At 46.5% G+C, this 7,322-nt stretch overlaps 1 protein-coding gene across 5 annotated transcripts in view; it reads right to left on the reverse strand.

Annotated features, from left to right (window-relative positions):
* The window catches only part of LOC134354606 (BRD4-interacting chromatin-remodeling complex-associated protein-like), a 168,575-nt gene extending 161,605 nt beyond the window's left edge, over positions 1-6,970 (reverse strand). For all 5 annotated transcript variants that reach the window (XM_063063609.1, XM_063063608.1, XM_063063607.1 and 2 more), the window contains exon 1: positions 6,659-6,970. The gene's annotated coding sequence lies outside the window, so the exon portion shown is untranslated. The remainder of the gene's footprint in view (positions 1-6,658) is intronic.
* Between the last annotated feature and the right edge of the window lie 352 nt (positions 6,971-7,322).

Below are 7,322 nucleotides of genomic sequence, written 5' to 3' on the forward strand. Positions count from 1 at the left end.
TGGCCCAAAGGCATTAAACGCTCCTCATGTGACAGGCCTTTCAAGCCCAGAATCATTTTTGTAAATGTTGAACCCGCTCTAATGTCAGTGCTCCCTTTGTTAGACAAGGGGCCGAAAACTCCTCACAATACTCCAAGTGAGGCCTCAACGTCATAGCCATCAGATGTGCTCTGTGATGTCGCACTCTGAAGAGAACCGCCACCGTAGTTTCTATTTGCGCAGAAGTCGCAATTCAAAACGGAGAAACTCGGGGGTGGGGGTGGGGGGGTGCTCTCTGCAGGGCAGCACTCTCCCTCAGTTCTGACACAGGGTGTGTCCGTGTCAGCCAAGGGCAAGCAGTGGAATTCCAACGCAGAACCTCTGACTCAGAGGCAAAAATGTTACCCGCCAAACAATGTACGGAGCTGAAATGATACCAACTAACAAATCATAACAAGGAGAAGGAACACAAATTAGTCATTCGCCGAGTATCCAACACGAGTTGTGACTGTGAGAACAACAATGTAACCCAGTGAGACAACAAGGACACATTTACCTGGTGGACACTTTGTAGGGATTACTGAAGTTACCCTGACTCTGCTGGTACAAACCATGTCAGTGAAAGGTAGACTTGGGTTTCGATAACCTCGCCCTCCAGGAGGAAGGACCTCACTGGTCAGCGGCTTCCAGAGTCGCAAGGTTCATACAGCAGCTCCTCCAGGAGGAGCACAAGCTTGTTGTTGGGTTTGGAGGCTTGTGTGTCCCAATGACCACGCTGGCTGGAGTCAGGGCCTTGTACTTCGGCTCTTGGTTGGGTCACCCATGCCAAACAGGTCAAAGGGTAGAGGCCAGACTAGGAGTGCTCCAAGTTTGGGTGAACAACCCTGACTGGTCAAAAAGCAATTGTCACAGAGACAGCAATGAAAATCCTTCTATACAGCCAGTGGCATAACAGGCAGCAAGTATAAAACTCTGCTTAGACCACACTCGGAGTATTGTGTTCAGTTCTGGTCACCTCATTATTGGAAGGTTGTGGAGGCTTTAAAGAGGGTGCGGAGAAGGTTTATCAGGACGCTGCCTGGATTAGAGAGGGTGTCCTATGAGGATAGTTTGAGTGAACTAGGGTGTTTCTCTTTGGAGTGAAGAAGGATGAGAGGTGACTTGATAGAAGTGTACAGACAATAAGGGGCACGTATCGAGTGAACAGCCAGAGACCTTTTCCCAGGGTGGATATGGACAATACGAGCGGGAATAGTTCTAAGCCAGTTCCGGCAGACTGGGTGGATGAGGTCCAACAGCCAGGAAGGGGGTACTGTAACGCTCCGTGGAGAGCGAAGGGCACGACCAGGCACAGAAGACGTCATGGTCATCCACTGAAACCAAGGAAGACCCCTGCTTGTGACGCTCGATCGTAGCAATGGACTCAGACTCCCCAGGTCGAGAGAGTGGAACTGCCCCACTGAAACGGTTTTTCCCCTTTAACAGCTCTCCCGCACGGAGCACAGCAGACAATCATCACCACTTTTAAGGTGATTGGAGGGAAGTATGGGGCGGAGGGGGATATCAGGGGCAAGTTCTTCACACAGAGTGGAGAGTGCGTGGAACATCCTGAGAGGGGTGGGGGTAAGGGCAGATACACGGGGGGGGGACGGTTTAAGAAACTCTCAAACAGGCACATGGAAGATAGAAAAATGGAGGGGAGGGTTAGACTGATCTTAGAGTAGATTAAAAGGCCAGTACAACATTGTGGGCCGAAGAGCCTGTGGCGTGCTGTACATTTCTATGTTGTACACGCCAGTGCTTGGAGTGGAGTCACAGGCAACTTATGCATAGCAAGCTCCCACAAGCAGATACAGAAGAGACTGTGTACGCGGTGCAATACTGTTATAATGTTGCTTAATACTTCCGCATCCCTAGTTTGGGAAATAATTATTGGTCAGGACATCCGGCAACAAAATTCTGCTCTTCTGATATTATCACCACGAGCAGATGGCTTCCTACTGGGGGGGGGGGGGGGGGGATGCTGAAGTCTTTGCACCCAAAGCACTTCCTCACCATGGGCAGCAGCCTCTGGATCACCCAGCTCTGCGGGAAAAACACAAACCAGGGAGAGTGCAGCCTATCTCCCCCTCTCCAGGGCCAAGAGGCCCAGGAATGCCCATCTGTCCCCTTGTAATGGGCCATCTCCCCTCTTTCACAGCCGAGGAGCTCCAGGAGTACTTGCCTGCCCCCTTGTACCTTACTCAGGCCACTCCACACTAGAGAGCACAGCTTCCCGGACTAACCCACTGACCCACCTGAGAGAGTGGATGTGGACAGGATGTCTGCCACAGTGGGGGGGGGGGCAGTGGGGGTGGGAGTTCCCCCCCCCCAAGGAGGACACAGCCCCAGAATAGAAAAGCATCCCTTCAGAATGGAGATGAGGAAGAATTTCTTTCGCCAGAGGATGGTAAATCTTGTGGAGTTCATTGCTAGGAACAGCTGTGGAGGCCAAGTCATTGGGTATATTTAAAGTGGAGGTTAACAGGTTCTTGATTAGTCAGGCTATTCAGTGTCATGGGGCATTGGCAGGAGAATGGGTTGAGAGGTATAATAAATCAGCCATGATGGAATGGTGCAGCAGAATAGATGGGCCAAGTGGCCTAATTCTGTCATATGGACTTGTGGAACCTCCTGTTGAAGAGTGTTTATTCATCAGGGTTTCCCACCTTGGGGTCCGCAGACAGGTTGACGGTAGAGGTCCATGGCATTAAAAAAAGGTCGGGAACAACCCCTGACCTGCTGAGGTCCTCCAGCATCTCCAGCCTGCTGCTCTGGATTCCCTGCAGCGGCAGAATCTCGTGCTTACAAGTGCCACCCACACCTCACTGCCTTCCAGAGGTCCTTTCCTCTCCTGTATCATTCCTAACTTCAAACACTTCCACTTTTCTCCACAACCATCTCAGCACAGTATGCAAATTCCACAATATCCAAATGCTACACTTGCGAACACTTTGACCATGACCTCACCCAATTGATTAACTGAAAGCAAATTCCTTCCCACCTCCCATCAAAACAAAAACTTTACAAAAGTGACAACACACTCTGCAAAAGCTAATTCAGACGAGAGGAGATACATCACATCCTAAATTTCTACAGATGTACCATGGAGAGCATTCTAACTGGCTGAATCATCGTCTGATATGGAAGATGGGGGTGACCACTGCACAGAACTGAGGTAAGCTGCAGAGTTGTAAACTCAGTCAGCTCCATCACCGGGCATTTAGCCTCCGTAGCATCCAGGACACCTTCAAGGAGCAATGCCTCAAAAAAAGCAGCGTCCATCATGAACCACCCCCATTCCCCAGCTCCTGTCCTCTTCTCACTGCTACCATGAGGGAGGAGCCTGAAGACACACACTCAGTGACTCAGGAACAGCTTCTTCCCCTCTGCCATCCCATTTCTGAATGGACAATGAAAGCTTGAACTACCTCACTACTTTTGTGTGAAATACAAATATACATTACATCTATAATTTTAATTTTATATAAAATATTCTATAGATTACAAGATATAAAATTACATATTGAAAAATGAGTGGCACGGTAGTATAGTGGTGAGCACAGTGCTTTACAGTGCCAGAGACACAGGTTCAGGTCCTGCTGTGCCTGTAAGGAGTCTGTACGTTCTCCCCGTGACTGCGTGGATTTCCTCCGGGTGCTCCGGTTTCCTCCCACAGTCCAAAGACGTACCGGTTGGTAGGTTAATTGGTCAGTGACCCAGAGAGCTACGATAGCTGAAGTCAGGGTTTAATGCCTTGGCTCTTGGTAGGGTCACCCATGCCAAACAGGTCGAAGGGTAGAGGTCAGACTAAGAGTGGTCCACCGGTCCTCCAGGTCCGGAGGTTCAGCTCAGGGTTGACAACACTGACCGGTCAAACAAAATTGTTACAGAAACAGCAAACTTCTACATCTGAGTGCGATGGTATTCCTGAGTCTCCACCCGGGACTCATGTGACTGACAGGAGTGAAAACCGAGAGGAATCTACTGACACGATGAAGGAAGCCCTGAACACCACCAGAGACGGAGAACCTTCATTGCTAAAATAAACACCAGCGGGGTAATGGGCAGAGTGTAAATGGCTAGAAGGCCAAGGGCCTACTCTGCACTGCATCTCAATAAATAAATAAATAGTTTGATAGTTCCATTTAATATCACAGAATTAATACAATATACAACCTAAAATTCACAAGCATAGGACAAATAAGGTATAATGTATTATACATTATAAATCATGCATATAAAATAGTATATACATTAATAGCATACACATATGTACACTATGAATTATATACAAAATGTAATTTATATTACAGATTGTAATTTATAGTATATTTTAAGTCTTGCACTGTACTGCTGCGACAAAGCCACAAATTTCAGTAAACCCGATTCCAATTCATAAGTAATAAATGGTAACAATGTCAGTGCCTACAAGGAGGAGGATACAATCCAGTCCAAGATCGAACCTGAAAGTTCGAAGCAACAAGCTGGAGATGGGACGGCAACAGAAGGATGGTGGAAACAGTTAACTAGTTACATAACAACTTTGACGAAGCATAATCACTTTGCTGAAATTCAGCTGGGGGGGGGGGGCGGGGAGTCATTCCTGGTGCCAAACATCAGTGGCAGAAGCTAATTTCAACAACCCTGCAACCCAGATATCTAACAGCAAACTGCTTATCTTTCACATCATTAATGAAGTCAAGATTCAAGGTTGCTTAATATAATTTCCAGTACACAATTGTAAAGGAGAACCAAATTATTATCACTCTGAACTGATGCAGCACAAAAAAACACAATTTTAAAACAATAAATATAAACAGATAAGATAGTTTATATACACAGATTGATTGTATGCCCATAAAGTGACACCAAGCACAGGAGTGTCTGTACAGAAGGTGACTGACAGGAAATGATAAAGTAGTGGTGGTTGGGGGTGTGGAGGGGTGGGTTAGTGGGTGGAGGTGTTGATCAGCCTGACTACTTGGGGAAAGGAACTGGTTTTGAGTCTGGTCGTCCTGGTGTGACAACTACAAAAGCTCTTTGCTCTCACTGCTTTTCTTTTCCTCTTCGATTTTATTTATCCTATGCTGTTGTATCTTGGAACTGCATTTCTGACACAATATTTACAGTACAGAAATATCATTCATTTAACTCTGCAAAAAAAAATCCCACAAGACACATGCTGAGGGTCAAGAGCAATGCATTCCAAATTAACCCCCGACTCTCGAGAAGGAATAACAACATAAAAGGTGGAACAGTGCCAGGAAATGGGGCAAAAGGAGAAAAGAGCCCCCCCAACCCCCACCAGGAAATGGGAGCAAAAGGAGAAAAGAGCTCCTTTCCTGGTGGGGGTTGAAGGGGCTTAGGTTCAGACAGAAGGTAAAGGGGCAAATATCCAGGCACAGACACCAGCAGGAACAGAAAGGACGAATGAGAACCTGCATACTAACTCCATCTCTCTCATGGGACAGCAAGGAAGTAGTTTCAAACCAGAAGTTAGAGCCAAGTGAATAAACTATCACTCAATTCAGCAACTACACACTACCAGCAAACTCCAGGTAAATTTGAATATCAACACAATCACGTAATAAAATTACAAGCACAGTAAGATTAAGCTAAACATATTAAAGTGAGACTTCAAAATTGTGCTACTTTAAGGTACAGAATCCTTGGATAGTGTGGGAGTATTCGCCAGCTACTTTTATTTTAAAATTAAATCACTATTTGACACCAAACAATTTCACCAGTGTAACATTCTGCTTCAAAAGTAAAATAGAACTCGCTTAAGGGAACTAGAGCAGGGCAGAGCTTTGCAAATACTTCCTTCAAGAGATAAATACATTCAATTGTGTGGGAAAAAAAAACTGAAGCTGAAAGCACAAATGAAATTGCAACAATCCTAAATGCTTTGGATACTGCTAGTTGTTCATTTTCGCTTTCTTTTTGCTTAAGAAAAGTGCAACACAGGGTCGCAACTGATGCTGGTGGTTGGGGGGGGGTGGGGGTAAAGGAATAGAAGAGGTGGCCGTCCCGAAAAGCAAGTGGGCCTAAAAATTAACCCTCAAGACAGATGGGTAAGGGGGATATCTGAAGGAAGAAGGGGGGGCGAGGAAGAGAAAACTTTCACCGATTTAAAAAAAAAGGGGGGGGAGGAGAGGAGCAGGGAGGGAGGGAGGGAGGGAGGGAAAAGACGACCGGTGGAACGGGACAACATTGGGATTTATCAACATTCGGAAATGGAACGCCGAGACATGTATCAACGTTCCATTCGCAGGGACTTCAAAGGGAAAAGAGATACATTGTAGCAGTCTGCAACATGACCTGCGACAGGAGCACTTAAGACAAGCAGAGGCGGCCCCCCGGGTTATTGTTTGTATCGCTGTGCTGTTTCTTTTTTTAATTTTTTTTTAAAAAAGGAATAAGGTGGTTTGAGGGGAGGGAGGGGGTGTTTTTTTTAAATAAAAGAGGATAATGGGCATTTTTTCCCTGGAATTGTTGTTTTACCTCTCGCGCTCTCTCTCTCTCTCTCTCTCGGAAGGGAGGGGTGGGGAGGGGTAGTAAGAGCGGGCGCGAGAGAGAGAGAGAAAATAAGGGAAAGACATTTAAGAGAAATTTGTAATACTCGAAAGGAACTCACCGTCATGAAGAGCGCCTGCCTAACGGGGTTTCCTCGCCATCACATCAGGGGCTAACATGACTGAAGGGAGGTCATAACAACAGCTGTTCCCGCACAGTCCTGTCAAAAAATGCAATCACCTTTTCAAAGCTTCGGCTAAACACCAGCCCCTCTCTCCACAGACACCTCACCCGGCAGGAAAAAATATTTCACTCCCATTTTTCCAGGTATTTATTTACTAGGTGATTTTTTTCTTTTATTCTAAATTGTTATGTTTTCATTTGGTCCTTTCCAGCTGGGCTCATCACCCGCAGTTTTTAAATCTGAGCCTAATTATTCGTGCATTGATTTCCCTGCACTGGTCTCCAACCCAGACGTTTTCTTTCACTTTTAATTATTTTCCAAAATTCAAGGCACATTTCTTGGTCGCCTCCTCACTGGGGTCCTTCGGGTGCCAAATCAATAGATGATGAGCCAGGGGTCGATGGGCGCATCTGATTGGCTAAGAATCGCACCGCAGAGGCCAATAGCCGTTCATGATTGGCGAGCAGGCCGCCACTCGTTGACTGATGAGCCTGCCACTGATGGCTGCGTTCCGTTGGCTAACTATGGATCGCGATTAGCCAATCGTCACTGAGCAATGGCCAAAGGCCTCTATTGCTACTGGCTGATAAATTGGAACTTC

The sequence above is a fragment of the Mobula hypostoma genome, chromosome 12, assembly GCF_963921235.1.
Source record: "Mobula hypostoma chromosome 12, sMobHyp1.1, whole genome shotgun sequence".
Lineage (NCBI taxonomy): Eukaryota > Metazoa > Chordata > Chondrichthyes > Myliobatiformes > Myliobatidae > Mobula > Mobula hypostoma.